We start from the raw sequence: 16044 nt of genomic DNA on the forward strand, positions 1-16044 counted from the left end.
GCCCAGCTCCTCGCTACCCAGCCCCTCACTACCCGGCCCCTCACTGCCCAGCCCCTCACTGCCCAGCTCCTCACTGCCCAGCCCCTCACTGCCCAGCCCCTCACTGCCCAGCTCCTCACTGCCCGGCTCCTCGCTGCCCAGCCCCTCACTGCCCAGCTCCTCACTGCCCAGCTCCTCACTGCCCAGCCCCTCACTGCCCAGCCCCTCACTGCCCTGCTCCTCACTGCCCAGCTCCTCACTGCCCAGCTCCTCACTGCCCAGCTCCTCACTGCCCGGCCCCTCACTACCCAGCTCCTCACTGCCCGGCTCCTCACTGCCCAGCTCCTCGCTACCCAGCCCCTCACTGCCCAGCTCCTCACTGCCCGGCTCCTCACTGCCCGGCTCCTCACTGCCCAGCTCCTCACTGCCCAGCTCCTCACTGCCCGGCTCCTCACTGCCCAGCCCCTCACTGCCCGGCCCCTCACTACCCGGCCCCTCACTGCCCAGCCCCTCACTGCCCGGCCCCTCACTGCCCGGCCCCTCACTGCCCAGCTCCTCACTGCCCGGCCCCTCACTGCCCGGCCCCTCACTACCCAGCTCCTCACTGCCCGGCTCCTCACTGCCCGGCCCCTCACTGCCCAGCTCCTCACTGCCCGGCCCCTCACTGCCCGGCTCCTCGCTACCCAGCCCCTCACTGCCCAGCCCCTCACTGCCCAGCCCCTCACTGCCCAGCCCCTCACTGCCCAGCCCCTCACTGCCCAGCCCCTCACTGCCCAGCCCCTCACTGCCCGGCTCCTCACTGCCCAGCTCCTCGCTACCCAGCCCCTCACTGCCCAGCCCCTCACTGCCCAGCTCCTCACTGCCCGGCTCCTCACTGCCCAGCTCCTCACTGCCCGGCTCCTCACTGCCCAGCCCCTCACTGCCCAGCCCCTCACTGCCCAGCCCCTCACTGCCCAGCCCCTCACTGCCCAGCTCCTCGCTACCCAGCCCCTCACTGCCCAGCCCCTCACTGCCCAGCTCCTCACTGCCCAGCCCCTCACTGCCCAGCCCCTCACTGCCCAGCCCCTCACTGCCCAGCCCCTCACTGCCCAGCCCCTCACTGCCCAGCCCCTCACTGCCCAGCCCCTCACTGCCCGGCCCCTCACTACCCAGCCCCTCACTGCCCAGCTCCTCACTGCCCAGCTCCTCACTGCCCGGCCCCTCACTGCCCAGCTCCTCACTGCCCTGCTCCTCACTGCCCGGCCCCTCACTGCCCGGCCCCTCACTACCCAGCCCCTCACTGCCCAGCTCCTCACTGCCCGGCCCCTCACTGCCCAGCCCCTCACTGCCCGGCCCCTCACTGCCCAGCTCCTCACTGCCCAGCACCTCACTGCCCAGCCCCTCACTGCCCAGCCCCTCACTGCCCGGCCCCTCACTGCCCAGCTCCTCACTGCCCAGCCCCTCACTGCCCGGCCCCTCACTGCCCAGCCCCTCACTGCCCAGCTCCTCACTGCCCGGCCCCTCACTGCCCAGCCCCTCACTGCCCGGCCCCTCACTGCCCGGCCCCTCACTGCCCAGCCCCTCACTGCCCAGCCCCTCACTGCCCTGCTCCTCACTGCCCGGCTCCTCACTGCCCAGCCCCTCACTGCCCAGCTCCTCACTGCCCAGCCCCTCACTGCCCAGCCCCTCACTGCCCAGCTCCTCACTGCCCAGCCCCTCACTGCCCAGCTCCTCACTGCCCAGCCCCTCACTGCCCAGCTCCTCACTGCCCAGCCCCTCACTGCCCGGCCCCTCACTTCCCAGCTCCTCACTGCCCAGCACCTCACTGCCCGGCCCCTCACTTCCCAGCCCCTCACTGCCCAGCCCCTCACTGCCCTGCTCCTCACTGCCCAGCTCCTCACTGCCCAGCTCCTCACTGCCCGGCCCCTCACTGCCCTGCTCCTCACTGCCCAGCCCCTCACTGCCCAGCTCCTCACTGCCCGGCCCCTCACTGCCCAGCTCCTCACTGCCCAGCCCCTCACTGCCCGGCCCCTCACTGCCCAGCCCCTCACTGCCCGGCCCCTCACTGCCCAGCCCCTCACTGCCCGGCCCCTCACTGCCCGGCCCCTCACTGCCCGGCCCCTCACTGCCCAGCTCCTCACTACCCAGCCCCTCACTGCCCAGCTCCTCACTGCCCAGCCCCTCACTGCCCGGCCCCTCACTGCCCGGCCCCTCACTGCCCAGCTCCTCACTGCCCAGCCCCTCACTGCCCAGCTCCTCACTGCCCGTCCCCTCACTGCCCAGCCCCTCACTGCCCGGCCCCTCACTGCCCAGCCCCTCACTGCCCAGCCCCTCACTGCCCAGCCCCTCACTGCCCAGCCCCTCACTGCCCGGCCCCTCACTGCCCAGCCCCTCACTGCCCTGCTCCTCACTGCCCGGCCCCTCACTGCCCAGCTCCTCACTGCCCAGCCCCTCACTGCCCAGCCCCTCACTGCCCAGCCCCTCACTGCCCAGCTCCTCACTGCCCAGCCCCTCACTGCCCGGCCCCTCACTGCCCAGCCCCTCACTGCCCAGCTCCTCACTGCCCAGCCCCTCACTGCCCGGCCCCTCACTGCCCAGCCCCTCACTGCCCAGCCCCTCACTGCCCAGCTCCTCACTGCCCAGCCCCTCACTGCCCAGCCCCTCACTGCCCAGCCCCTCACTGCCCAGCTCCTCACTGCCCAGCACCTCACTGCCCAGCTCCTCACTACCCAGCCCCTCACTGCCCAGCCCCTCACTGCCCGGCCCCTCACTGCCCAGCTCCTCACTGCCCGGCCCCTCACTGCCCAGCTCCTCACTACCCAGCCCCTCACTGCCCAGCCCCTCACTGCCCGGCCCCTCACTGCCCAGCTCCTCACTGCCTGGCCCCTCACTGCCCAGCCCCTCACTGCCCGGCCCCTCACTGCCCAGCCCCTCACTGCCCGGCCCCTCACTGCCCGGCCCCTCACTGCCCAGCCCCTCACTGCCCAGCTCCTCACTGCCCGGCCCCTCACTGCCCAGCCCCTCACTGCCCAGCCCCTCACTGCCCAACCCCTCACTGCCCAGCTCCTCACTGCCCAGCACCTCACTGCCCAGCTCCTCACTACCCAGCACCTCACTGCCCAGCCCCTCACTGCCCGGCCCCTCACTGCCCAGCTCCTCACTGCCCGGCCCCTCACTGCCCAGCCCCTCACTGCCCGGCCCCTCACTGCCCAGCCCCTCACTGCCCGGCCCCTCACTGCCCGGCCCCTCACTGCCCGGCCCCTCACTGCCCAGCCCCACACTGCCCAGCTCCTCACTGCCCGGCCCCTCACTGCCCAGCCCCTCACTGCCCGGCCCCTCACTGCCCAGCTCCTCACTGCCCAGCACCTCACTGCCCAGCTCCTCACTACCCAGCCCCTCACTGCCCAGCCCCTCACTGCCCGGCCCCTCACTGCCCAGCTCCTCACTGCCCAGCCCCTCACTGCCCAGCTCCTCACTGCCCGGCCCCTCACTGCCCAGCCCCTCACTGCCCAGCTCCTCACTGCCCAGCCCCTCACTGCCCAGCTCCTCACTGCCCAGCTCCTCACTGCCCGGCCCCTCACTGCCCAGCCCCTCACTGCCCAGCCTCTCACTGCCCGGCCCCTCACTGCCCAGCACCTCACTGCCCAGCTCACTGCCCGGCCCCTCACTGCCCAGCTCCTCACTGCCCAGCCCCTCACTGCCCAGCCCCTCACTGCCCAGCTCCTCACTGCCCGGCCCCTCACTGCCCAGCCCCTCACTGCCCAGCTCCTCACTGCCCAGCTCCTCACTGCCCGGCCCCTCACTGCCCAGCCCCTCACTGCCCAGCCCCTCACTGCCCAGCCCCTCACTGCCCAGCCCCTCACTGCCCAGGTCCTCACTACCCAGCCCCTCGCTGCCCAGCTCCTCGCTACCCAGCCCCTCACTGCCCAGCCCCTCACTGCCCAGCTCCTCACTGCCCAGCCCCTCACTGCCCAGCTCACTACCTGCTCACTACCCAGCTCCTCACTACCTGCTCAGTACCCAGCTCCTCACTACCTGCTCACTACCTGCTCACTACCCAGCTCCTCACTACCCTGTTCACTACCTGGTCACTACCTGCTCACTACCCAGCTCCTCACTACCTGCTCACTACCCAGCTCCTCACTACCTGCTCACTACCCAGATCCTCACTCCCTGCTCACTACCCTGCTCACTACCCTGCTCACTTCCCAGCTCCTCACTACCTGCTCACTACCCAGCTCCTCACTACCTGCTCACTACCTGCTCACTACCCAGCCCCTCACTACCCTGCTCACTACCTGGTCACTACCTGCTCACTACCCAGCTCATCACTACCTGCTCACTACCCAGCTCCTCACTACCTGCTCACTACCCTGCTCACTTCCCTGCTCCTCACTACCCAGCTCCTCACTGCCTGCTCACTACCCAGCTCCTCACTACCTGCTCACTACCCGGTTCCTCACTACCCTGCTCACTATCCTGCTCACTACCCAGCTCCTCACTACCTGCTCACTACCCTGCTCACTACCCAGCTCCTCACTACCCTGATCACTCGCTGCTCACTACCCTCCCTCAGTGACCCCTCACTCAGTGACCCCGTCCCTCAGTGACCCCTCCCTCTCCTCACTACCTGCTCACTACCTGGTCACTACCTGCTCACTATCCTGCTCACTTCCCTGCTCCTCACTACCCTGCTCCTCACTACCCTGCTCCTCACTACCCTGATCACTACCTGCTCACTACCCTGCTCCTCACTACCTGGTCACTACCTGCTCACTACCCAGCTCCTCACTACCCTGCTCACTACCCTGCTCACTACCCAGCTCCTCACTACCCTGCTCACTACCCTGCTCACTACCCTGCTCCTCACTACCCTGATCACTCGCTGCTCACTACCCTCCCTCAGTGACCCCTCACTCAGTGACCCCGTCCCTCAGTGACCCCTCCCTCGGTGACCCCCTCCCTCGGTGACCCCTCCCTCGGTGACCCCTCCCTCGGTGACCCCGTCCCTCGGTGACCCCTCCCTCGGTGACCCCGTCCCTCGGTGACCCCTCCCTCGGTGACTCCTCTCTCGGTGACCCCTCCCTCGTTGACCCCTCCCTCGGTGACTCCTCTCTCGGTGACCCCGTCCCTCGGTGACCCCTCCCTCGGTGACCCCCTCCCTCGGTGACCCCTCCCTCGGTGACCCCTCCCTCGGTGACCCCGTCCCTCGGTGACCCCTCCCTCGGTGACCCCGTCCCTCGGTGACCCCTCCCTCGGTGACTCCTCTCTCGGTGACCCCTCCCTCGTTGACCCCTCCCTCGGTGACTCCTCTCTCGGTGACCCCGTCCCTCGGTGACCCCTCCCTCGGTGACCCCTCCCTGGGTGACCCCCTCCCTGGGTGACCCCCTCCCTGGGTGACCCCTCCCTGGGTGACCCCGTCCCTGGGTGACCCCTCCCTGGGTGACCCCGTCCCTGGGTGACCCCGTCCCTGGGTGACCCCGTCCCTGGGTGACCCCTCCCTGGGTGACCCCCTCCCTGGGTGACCCCCTCCCTGGGTGACCCCGTCCCTGGGTGACTCCTCCCTGGGTGACCCCTCCCTGGGTGACCCCTCCCTGGGTGACCCCTCCCTGGGTGACCCCTCCCTGGGTGACCCCTCGCTCGGTGACCCCTCGCTCGGTGACCCCTCCCTCGGTGACCCCTCCCTCGGTGACCCCTCGCTCGGTGACCCCTCGCTCGGTGACCCCTCCCTCGGTGACCCCTCCCTCGGTGACCCCTCGCTCGGTGACCCCTCCCTCGGTGACCCCTCCCTCGGTGACCCCTCGCTCGGTGACCCCTCCCTCGGTGACCCTCCCTCGGTGACCCCTCGCTCGGTGACCCCTCCCTCGGTGACCCCTCCCTCGGTGACCCTCCCTCGGTGACCCCTCGCTCGGTGACCCCTCCCTCGGTGACCCCTCCCACGGTGACCCCTCCCTCGGTGACCCCTCCCTCGGTGACCCCTCGCTCGGTGACCCCTCCCTCGGTGACCCCTCCCTCGGTGACCCCTCCCACGGTGACCCCTCCCTCGGTGACCCCTCCCTCGGTGACCCCTCCCTCGGTGAGCCTCTCCGCTGTTCCACAATGGCCGGACACGACATTCACTTGGCTGGGAGAGTGGAACCCACAGCCCGCACCATGGGCAGGTTGAAGCTGCCCAAGGCCAGGTAACAACCCTCCAGCAATCTGAACTGGGCTATTCGACTGCGGCAACCGTACACGGGCATCACCCTGGGGGAGGAATGATAAGGAGATCGGGGGTAGGGGGATTATGGAAAGCAGGGGTCCGTACCTGGGGAGGGAGGGGGGAAGAGGGTGGGGAGAGGGTAGAGGTCCAGGTGAAAACAAACCGGAGATGGATGGAGTTACAAAGCATGAGGGGGAGGAGACAGGAAGAAATGGGAAGAAACTGCACAGGAAACACTGGAGAGTCTGGGGGTCACATTGTCCCTGTCTGACTGTCCCTGTCTGAGTGTGTCCCTGTCTGAGTGTGTCCCTGTCTGAGTGTGTCCCTGTCTGAGTGTGTCCCTGTCTGAGTGTGTCCCTGTCTGAGTGTGTCCCTGTCTGAGTGTGTCCCTGTCTGAGTGTGTCCCTGTCTGAGTGTGTCCCTGTCTGAGTGTGTCCCTGTCTGACCGTGTCCCTGTCTGACCGTGTCCCTGTCTGAGTGTGTCCCTGTCTGAGTGTGTCCCTGTCTGAGTGTGTCCCTGTCTGAGTGTGTCCCTGTCTGACCGTGTCCCTGTCTGACCGTGTCCCTGTCTGAGTGTGTCCCTGTCTGACCGTGTCCCTGTCTGAGTGTGTCCCTGTCTGAGTGTGTCCCTGTCTGAGTGTGTCCCTGTCTGAGTGTGTCCCTGTCTGAGTGTGTCCCTGTCTGACCGTGTCCCTGTCTGAGTGTGTCCCTGTCTGAGTGTGTCCCTGTCTGACCGTGTCCCTGTCTGAGTGTGTCCCTGTCTGAGTGTGTCCCTGTCTGACCGTGTCCCTGTCTGAGTGTGTCCCTGTCTGACCGTGTCCCTGTCTGAGTGTGTCCCTGTCTGAGTGTGTCCCTGTCTGAGTGTGTCCCTGTCTGACCGTGTCCCTGTCTGAGTGTGTCCCTGTCTGAGTGTGTCCCTGTCTGAGTGTGTCTCTGTCTGACCGTGTCCCTGTCTGAGTGTGTCCCTGTCTGAGTGTGTCCCTGTCTGACCGTGTCCCTGTCTGAGTGTGTCCCTGTCTGAGTGTGTCCCTGTCTGAGTGTGTCCCTGTCTGAGTGTGTCCCTGTCTGAGTGTGTCCCTGTCTGACCGTGTCCCTGTCTGAGTGTGTCCCTGTCTGAGTGTGTCCCTGTCTGAGTGTGTCCCTGTCTGACCGTGTCCCTGTCTGAGTGTGTCCCTGTCTGAGTGTGTCCCTGTCTGAGTGTGTCCCTGTCTGACCGTGTCCCTGTCTGAGTGTGTCCCTGTCTGAGTGTGTCCCTGTCTGAGTGTGTCCCTGTCTGACCGTGTCCCTGTCTGAGTGTGTCCCTGTCTGAGTGTGTCCCTGTCTGAGTGTGTCCCTGTCTGAGTGTGTCCCTGTCTGACCGTGTCCCTGTCTGAGTGTGTCCCTGTCTGAGTGTGTCCCTGTCTGAGTGTGTCCCTGTCTGAGTGTGTCCCTGTCTGACCGTGTCCCTGTCTGAGTGTGTCCCTGTCTGACCGTGTCCCTGTCTGAGTGTGTCCCTGTCTGAGTGTGTCCCTGTCTGAGTGTGTCCCTGTCTGACCGTGTCCCTGTCTGACCGTGTCCCTGTCTGAGTGTGTCCCTGTCTGAGTGTGTCCCTGTCTGAGTGTGTCCCTGTCTGAGTGTGTCCCTGTCTGAGTGTGTCCCTGTCTGACCGTGTCCCTGTCTGAGTGTGTCCCTGTCTGAGTGTGTCCCTGTCTGAGTGTGTCCCTGTCTGACCGTGTCCCTGTCTGAGTGTGTCCCTGTCTGAGTGTGTCCCTGTCTGACCGTGTCCCTGTCTGACCGTGTCCCTGTCTGACCGTGTCCCTGTCTGAGTGTGTCCCTGTCTGAGTGTGTCCCTGTCTGAGTGTGTCCCTGTCTGAGTGTGTCCCTGTCTGAGTGTGTCCCTGTCTGACCGTGTCCCTGTCTGACCGTGTCCCTGTCTGAGTGTGTCCCTGTCTGAGTGTGTCCCTGTCTGAGTGTGTCCCTGTCTGAGTGTGTCCCTGTCTGAGTGTGTCCCTGTCTGACCGTGTCCCTGTCTGAGTGTGTCCCTGTCTGAGTGTGTCCCTGTCTGAGTGTGTCCCTGTCTGAGTGTGTCCCTGTCTGAGTGTGTCCCTGTCTGAGTGTGTCCCTGTCTGACCGTGTCCCTGTCTGAGTGTGTCCCTGTCTGAGTGTGTCCCTGTCTGACCGTGTCCCTGTCTGAGTGTGTCCCTGTCTGAGTGTGTCCCTGTCTGAGTGTGTCCCTGTCTGAGTGTGTCCCTGTCTGACCGTGTCCCTGTCTGAGTGTGTCCCTGTCTGACCGTGTCCCTGTCTGAGTGTGTCCCTGTCTGAGTGTGTCACTGTCTGACCGTGTCCCTGTCTGAGTGTGTCCCTGTCTGAGTGTGTCCCTGTCTGAGTGTGTCCCTGTCTGACCGTGTCCCTGTCTGACCGTGTCCCTGTCTGAGTGTGTCCCTGTCTGAGTGTGTCCCTGTCTGAGTGTGTCCCTGTCTGAGTGTGTCCCTGTCTGAGTGTGTCCCTGTCTGAGTGTGTCCCTGTCTGAGTGTGTCCCTGTCTGAGTGTGTCCCTGTCTGAGTGTGTCCCTGTCTGACCGTGTCCCTGTCTGAGTGTGTCCCTGTCTGAGTGTGTCCCTGTCTGAGTGTGTCCCTGTCTGAGTGTGTCCCTGTCTGAGTGTGTCCCTGTCTGACCGTGTCCCTGTCTGAGTGTGTCCCTGTCTGAGTGTGTCCCTGTCTGAGTGTGTCCCTGTCTGAGTGTGTCCCTGTCTGAGTGTGTCCCTGTCTGACCGTGTCCCTGTCTGAGTGTGTCCCTGTCTGAGTGTGTCCCTGTCTGAGTGTGTCCCTGTCTGAGTGTGTCCCTGTCTGACCGTGTCCCTGTCTGAGTGTGTCCCTGTCTGAGTGTGTCCCTGTCTGAGTGTGTCCCTGTCTGAGTGTGTCCCTGTCTGACCGTGTCCCTGTCTGAGTGTGTCCCTGTCTGACCGTGTCCCTGTCTGACCGTGTCCCTGTCTGAGTGTGTCCCTGTCTGACCGTGTCCCTGTCTGAGTGTGTCACTGTCTGAGTGTGTCCCTGTCTGACCGTGTCCCTGTCTGACCGTGTCCCTGTCTGAGTGTGTCCCTGTCTGAGTGTGTCCCTGTCTGAGTGTGTCCCTGTCTGAGTGTGTCCCTGTCTGAGTGTGTCCCTGTCTGAGTGTGTCCCTGTCTGAGTGTGTCCCTGTCTGAGTGTGTCCCTGTCTGAGTGTGTCCCTGTCTGACCGTGTCCCTGTCTGACCGTGTCCCTGTCTGAGTGTGTCCCTGTCTGAGTGTGTCCCTGTCTGAGTGTGTCCCTGTCTGAGTGTGTCCCTGTCTGACCGTGTCCCTGTCTGACCGTGTCCCTGTCTGAGTGTGTCCCTGTCTGAGTGTGTCCCTGTCTGAGTGTGTCCCTGTCTGAGTGTGTCCCTGTCTGAGTGTGTCCCTGTCTGACCGTGTCCCTGTCTGAGTGTGTCCCTGTCTGAGTGTGTCCCTGTCTGAGTGTGTCCCTGTCTGAGTGTGTCCCTGTCTGACCGTGTCCCTGTCTGAGTGTGTCCCTGTCTGAGTGTGTCCCTGTCTGAGTGTGTCCCTGTCTGAGTGTGTCCCTGTCTGAGTGTGTCCCTGTCTGACCGTGTCCCTGTCTGACCGTGTCCCTGTCTGAGTGTGTCCCTGTCTGAGTGTGTCCCTGTCTGAGTGTGTCCCTGTCTGAGTGTGTCCCTGTCTGACCGTGTCCCTGTCTGACCGTGTCCCTGTCTGAGTGTGTCCCTGTCTGAGTGTGTCCCTGTCTGAGTGTGTCCCTGTCTGACCGTGTCCCTGTCTGAGTGTGTCCCTGTCTGACCATGTCCCTGTCTGACCGTGTCCCTGTCTGACCGTGTCCCTGTCTGAGTGTGTCCCTGTCTGACCGTGTCCCTGTCTGAGTGTGTCCCTGTCTGAGTGTGTCCCTGTCTGACCGTGTCCCTGTCTGAGTGTGTCCCTGTCTGAGTGTGTCCCTGTCTGAGTGTGTCCCTGTCTGAGTGTGTCCCTGTCTGACCGTGTCCCTGTCTGAGTGTGTCCCTGTCTGAGTGTGTCCCTGTCTGAGTGTGTCCCTGTCTGAGTGTGTCCCTGTCTGAGTGTGTCCCTGTCTGACCGTGTCCCTGTCTGACCGTGTCCCTGTCTGAGTGTGTCCCTGTCTGAGAGTGTCCCCTGTCTGAGTGTGTCCCTGTCTGAGTGTGTCCCTGTCTGAGTGTGTCCCTGTCTGAGTGTGTCCCTGTCTGAGTGTGTCCCTGTCTGAGTGTGTCCCTGTCTGACCGTGTCCCTGTCTGACCGTGTCCCTGTCTGAGTGTGTCCCTGTCTGAGTGTGTCCCTGTCTGAGTGTGTCCCTGTCTGAGTGTGTCCCTGTCTGAGTGTGTCCCTGTCTGACCGTGTCCCTGTCTGACCGTGTCCCTGTCTGACCGTGTCCCTGTCTGAGTGTGTCCCTGTCTGAGTGTGTCCCTGTCTGAGTGTGTCCCTGTCTGAGTGTGTCGCTGTCTGACCGTGTCCCTGTCTGAGTGTGTCCCTGTCTGACCGTGTCCCTGTCTGAGTGTGTCCCTGTCTGACCGTGTCCCTGTCTGACCGTGTCCCTGTCTGAGTGTGTCCCTGTCTGAGTGTGTCCCTGTCTGAGTGTGTCCCTGTCTGACCGTGTCCCTGTCTGACCGTGTCCCTGTCTGAGTGTGTCCCTGTCTGAGTGTGTCCCTGTCTGACCGTGTCCCTGTCTGAGTGTGTCCCTGTCTGAGTGTGTCCCTGTCTGAGTGTGTCCCTGTCTGAGTGTGTCCCTGTCTGAGTGTGTCCCTGTCTGACCGTGTCCCTGTCTGACCGTGTCCCTGTCTGAGTGTGTCCCTGTCTGAGTGTGTCCCTGTCTGACCGTGTCCCTGTCTGAGTGTGTCCCTGTCTGAGTGTGTCCCTGTCTGAGAGTGTCCCTGTCTGAGTGTGTCCCTGTCTGAGTGTGTCCCTGTCTGAGTGTGTCCCTGTCTGAGTGTGTCCCTGTCTGAGTGTGTCCCTGTCTGACCGTGTCCCTGTCTGACCGTGTCCCTGTCTGAGTGTGTCCCTGTCTGAGTGTGTCCCTGTCTGAGTGTGTCCCTGTCTGAGTGTGTCCCTGTCTGAGTGTGTCCCTGTCTGAGTGTGTCCCTGTCTGACCGTGTCCCTGTCTGAGTGTGTCCCTGTCTGAGTGTGTCCCTGTCTGACCGTGTCCCTGTCTGACCGTGTCCCTGTCTGAGTGTGTCCCTGTCTGACCGTGTCCCTGTCTGAGTGTGTCCCTGTCTGAGTGTGTCCCTGTCTGAGTGTGTCCCTGTCTGAGTGTGTCCCTGTCTGAGCGTGTCCCTGTCTGACCGTGTCCCTGTCTGAGTGTGTCCCTGTCTGAGTGTGTCCCTGTCTGAGTGTGTCCCTGTCTGACCGTGTCCCTGTCTGAGTGTGTCCCTGTCTGAGTGTGTCCCTGTCTGAGTGTGTCCCTGTCTGAGTGTGTCCCTGTCTGAGTGTGTCCCTGTCTGAGTGTGTCCCTGTCTGACCGTGTCCCTGTCTGAGTGTGTCCCTGTCTGAGTGTGTCCCTGTCTGAGTGTGTCCCTGTCTGAGTGTGTCCTGTCTGACCGTGTCCCTGTCTGACCGTGTCCCTGTCTGAGTGTGTCCCTGTCTGAGTGTGTCCCTGTCTGAGTGTGTCCCTGTCTGACCGTGTCCCTGTCTGAGTGTGTCCCTGTCTGAGTGTGTCCCTGTCTGAGTGTGTCCCTGTCTGAGTGTGTCCCTGTCTGAGTGTGTCCCTGTCTGAGTGTGTCCCTGTCTGACCGTGTCCCTGTCTGAGTGTGTCCCTGTCTGAGTGTGTCCCTGTCTGAGTGTGTCCCTGTCTGAGTGTGTCCCTGTCTGACCGTGTCCCTGTCTGACCGTGTCCCTGTCTGAGTGTGTCCCTGTCTGAGTGTGTCCCTGTCTGAGTGTGTCCCTGTCTGACCGTGTCCCTGTCTGAGTGTGTCCCTGTCTGAGTGTGTCCCTGTCTGAGTGTGTCCCTGTCTGAGTGTGTCCCTGTCTGAGTGTGTCCCTGTCTGAGTGTGTCCCTGTCTGACCGTGTCCCTGTCTGAGTGTGTCCCTGTCTGAGTGTGTCCCTGTCTGAGTGTGTCCCTGTCTGAGTGTGTCCCTGTCTGACCGTGTCCCTGTCTGAGTGTGTCCCTGTCTGAGTGTGTCCCTGTCTGACCGTGTCCCTGTCTGAGTGTGTCCCTGTCTGAGTGTGTCCCTGTCTGACCGTGTCCCTGTCTGAGTGTGTCCCTGTCTGAGTGTGTCCCTGTCTGAGTGTGTCCCTGTCTGAGTGTGTCCCTGTCTGACGTGTCCCTGTCTGAGTGTGTCCCTGTCTGAGTGTGTCCCTGTCTGACCGTGTCCCTGTCTGAGTGTGTCCCTGTCTGACCGTGTCCCTGTCTGACCGTGTCCCTGTCTGAGTGTGTCCCTGTCTGAGTGTGTCCCTGTCTGAGTGTGTCCCTGTCTGAGTGTGTCCCTGTCTGACCGTGTCCCTGTCTGAGTGTGTCCCTGTCTGAGTGTGTCCCTGTCTGAGTGTGTCCCTGTCTGAGTGTGTCCCTGTCTGACCGTGTCCCTGTCTGACCGTGTCCCTGTCTGACGTGTCCCTGTCTGAGTGTGTCCCTGTCTGACCGTGTCCCTGTCTGAGTGTGTCCCTGTCTGAGTGTGTCCCTGTCTGACGTGTCCCTGTCTGAGTGTGTCCCTGTCTGAGTGTGTCCCTGTCTGAGTGTGTCCCTGTCTGACCGTGTCCCTGTCTGACCGTGTCCTGTCTGAGTGTGTCCCTGTCTGAGTGTGTCCCTGTCTGAGTGTGTCCCTGTCTGACCGTGTCCCTGTCTGAGTGTGTCCCTGTCTGAGTGTGTCCCTGTCTGAGTGTGTCCCTGTCTGAGTGTGTCCCTGTCTGACCGTTTCCCTGTCTGAGTGTGTCCCTGTCTGAGTGTGTCCCTGTCTGAGTGTGTCCCTGTCTGACCGTGTCCCTGTCTGACGTGTCCCTGTCTGACCGTTTCCTGTCTGAGTGTGTCCTGTCTGAGTGTGTCCCTGTCTGAGTGTGTCCCTGTCTGACCGTGTCCCTGTCTGAGTGTGTCCCTGTCTGACCGTGTCCCTGTCTGAGTGTGTCCCTGTCTGAGTGTGTCCCTGTCTGAGTGTGTCCCTGTCTGAGTGTGTCCCTGTCTGAGTGTGTCCCTGTCTGACCGTGTCCCTGTCTGAGTGTGTCCCTGTCTGAGTGTGTCCCTGTCTGAGTGTGTCCCTGTCTGAGTGTGTCCCTGTCTGACCGTGTCCCTGTCTGACCGTGTCCCTGTCTGACCGTGTCCCTGTCTGAGTGTGTCCCTGTCTGACCGTGTCCCTGTCTGAGTGTGTCCCTGTCTGAGTGTGTCCCTGTCTGACCGTGTCCCTGTCTGAGTGTGTCCCTGTCTGAGTGTGTCCATGTCTGAGTGTGTCCCTGTCTGACCGTGTCCCTGTCTGACCGTGTCCCTGTCTGAGTGTGTCCCTGTCTGAGTGTGTCCCTGTCTGACCGTGTCCCTGTCTGACCGTGTCCCTGTCTGAGTGTGTCCCTGTCTGAGTGTGTCCCTGTCTGAGTGTGTCCCTGTCTGAGTGTGTCCCTGTCTGACCGTTTCCCTGTCTGAGTGTGTCCCTGTCTGAGTGTGTCCCTGTCTGAGTGTGTCCCTGTCTGACCGTGTCCCTGTCTGAGTGTGTCCCTGTCTGACCGTTTCCCTGTCTGAGTGTGTCCCTGTCTGAGTGTGTCCCTGTCTGAGTGTGTCCCTGTCTGAGTGTGTCCCTGTCTGAGTGTGTCCCTGTCTGAGTGTGTCCCTGTCTGACCGTGTCCCTGTCTGAGTGTGTCCCTGTCTGAGTGTGTCCCTGTCTGAGTGTCCCTGTCTGAGTGTGTCCCTGTCTGAGTGTGTCCCTGTCTGAGTGTGTCCCTGTCTGACCGTGTCCCTGTCTGAGTGTGTCCCTGTCTGAGTGTGTCCTGTCTGAGTGTGTCCCTGTCTGAGTGTGTCCCCTGTCTGACCGTGTTCCCCTGTCTGAGTGTGTCCCTGTCTGAGTGTGTCCCTGTCTGAGCGTGTCCCTGTCTGACCGTGTCCCTGTCTGACCGTGTCCCTGTCTGAGTGTGTCCCTGTCTGAGTGTGTCCCTGTCTGAGTGTGTCCCTGTCTGACCGTGTCCCTGTCTGAGTGTGTCCCTGTCTGAGTGTGTCCCTGTCTGAGTGTGTCCCTGTCTGACCGTGTCCCTGTCTGAGTGTGTCCCTGTCTGAGTGTGTCCCTGTCTGAGTGTGTCCCTGTCTGAGTGTGTCCCTGTCTGACCGTGTCCCTGTCTGAGTGTGTCCCTGTCTGACAGTGTCCCTGTCTGACCGTGTCCCTGTCTGAGTGTGTCCCTGTCTGAGTGTGTCCCTGTCTGAACCGTGTCCTGTCTGAGTGTGTCCCTGTCTGAGTGTGTCCCTGTCTGACCGTGTCCTGTCTGAGTGTGTCCCTGTCTGACCGTGTCCCTGTCTGACCGTGTCCCTGTCTGACCGTGTCCCTGTCTGAGTGTGTCCCTGTCTGAGTGTGTCCCTGTCTGACCGTGTCCCTGTCTGACCGTGTCCCTGTCTGAGTGTGTCCCTGTCTGAGTGTGTCCCTGTCTGAGTGTGTCCCTGTCTGAGTGTGTCCCTGTCTGAGTGTGTCCCTGTCTGACCGTGTCCCTGTCTGAGTGTGTCCCTGTCTGGACCGTGTCCCTGTCTGACCGTGTCCCTGTCTGACCGTGTCCCTGTCTGAGTGTGTCCCTGTCTGAGTGTGTCCCTGTCTGACCGTGTCCCTGTCTGACCGTGTCCTGTCTGAGTGTGTCCCTGTCTGAGTGTGTCCCTGTCTGAGTGTGTCCCTGTCTGACCGTGTCCCTGTCTGAGTGTGTCCCTATCTGAGTGTGTCCCTGTCTGACCGTGTCCCTGTCTGAGTGTGTCCCTGTCTGAGTGTGTCCCTGTCTGAGTGTGTCCCTGTCTGAGTGTGTCCCTGTCTGAGTGTGTCCCTGTCTGACCGTGTCCCTGTCTGAGTGTGTCCCTGTCTGAGTGTGTCCCTGTCTGACCGCGTGTCCCTGTCTGAGTGTGTCCCTGTCTGACCGTGTCCCTGTCTGAGTGTGTCCCTGTCTGAGTGTGTCCCTGTCTGAGTGTGTCCCTGTCGGAGTGTGTCCCTGTCTGACCGTGTCCCTGTCTGAGTGTGTCCCTGTCTGAGTGTGTCCCTGTCTGAGTGTGTCCCTGTCTGAGTGTGTCCCTGTCGGAGTGTGTCCCTGTCTGAGTGTCCCTGTCTGACCGTGTCCCTGTCTGAGTGTGTCCCTGTCTGAGTGTGTCCCTGTCTGAGTGTGTCCCTGTCTGAGTGTGTCCCTGTCTGAGTGTGTCCCTGTCTGACCGTGTCCCTGTCTGAGTGTGTCCCTGTCTGAGTGTGTCCCTGTCTGAGTGTGTCCCTGTCTGAGTGTGTCCCTGTCTGAGTGTGTCCCCTGTCTGACCGTGTCCCTGTCTGAGTGTGTCCCTGTCTGACCGTGTCCCTGTCTGAGTGTGTCCCTCTCTGACCGTGTCCCTGTCTGAGTGTGTCCCTGTCTGAGTGTGTCCCTGTCTGACCGTGTCCCTGTCTGAGTGTGTCCCTGTCTGACCGTGTCCCTGTCTGACCGTGTCCCTGTCTGAGTGTGTCCCTGTCTGAGTGTGTCCCTGTCTGAGTGTGTCCCTGTCTGAGTGTGTCCCTGTCTGAGTGTGTCCCTGTCTGAGTGTGTCCCTGTCTGAGTGTGTCCCTGTCTGACCGTGTCCCTGTCTGAGTGTGTCCCTGTCTGACCGTGTCCCTGTCTGACCGTGTCCCTGTCTGAGTGTGTCCCTGTCTGAGTGTGTCCTGTCTGACCGTGTCCTGTCTGACCGTGTCCCTGTCTGAGTGTGTCCCTGTCTGAGTGTGTCCCTGTCTGAGTGTGTCC

This window comes from Scyliorhinus torazame, chromosome 4, assembly GCF_047496885.1.
Source record: "Scyliorhinus torazame isolate Kashiwa2021f chromosome 4, sScyTor2.1, whole genome shotgun sequence".
NCBI classification, from domain to species: domain Eukaryota; kingdom Metazoa; phylum Chordata; class Chondrichthyes; order Carcharhiniformes; family Scyliorhinidae; genus Scyliorhinus; species Scyliorhinus torazame.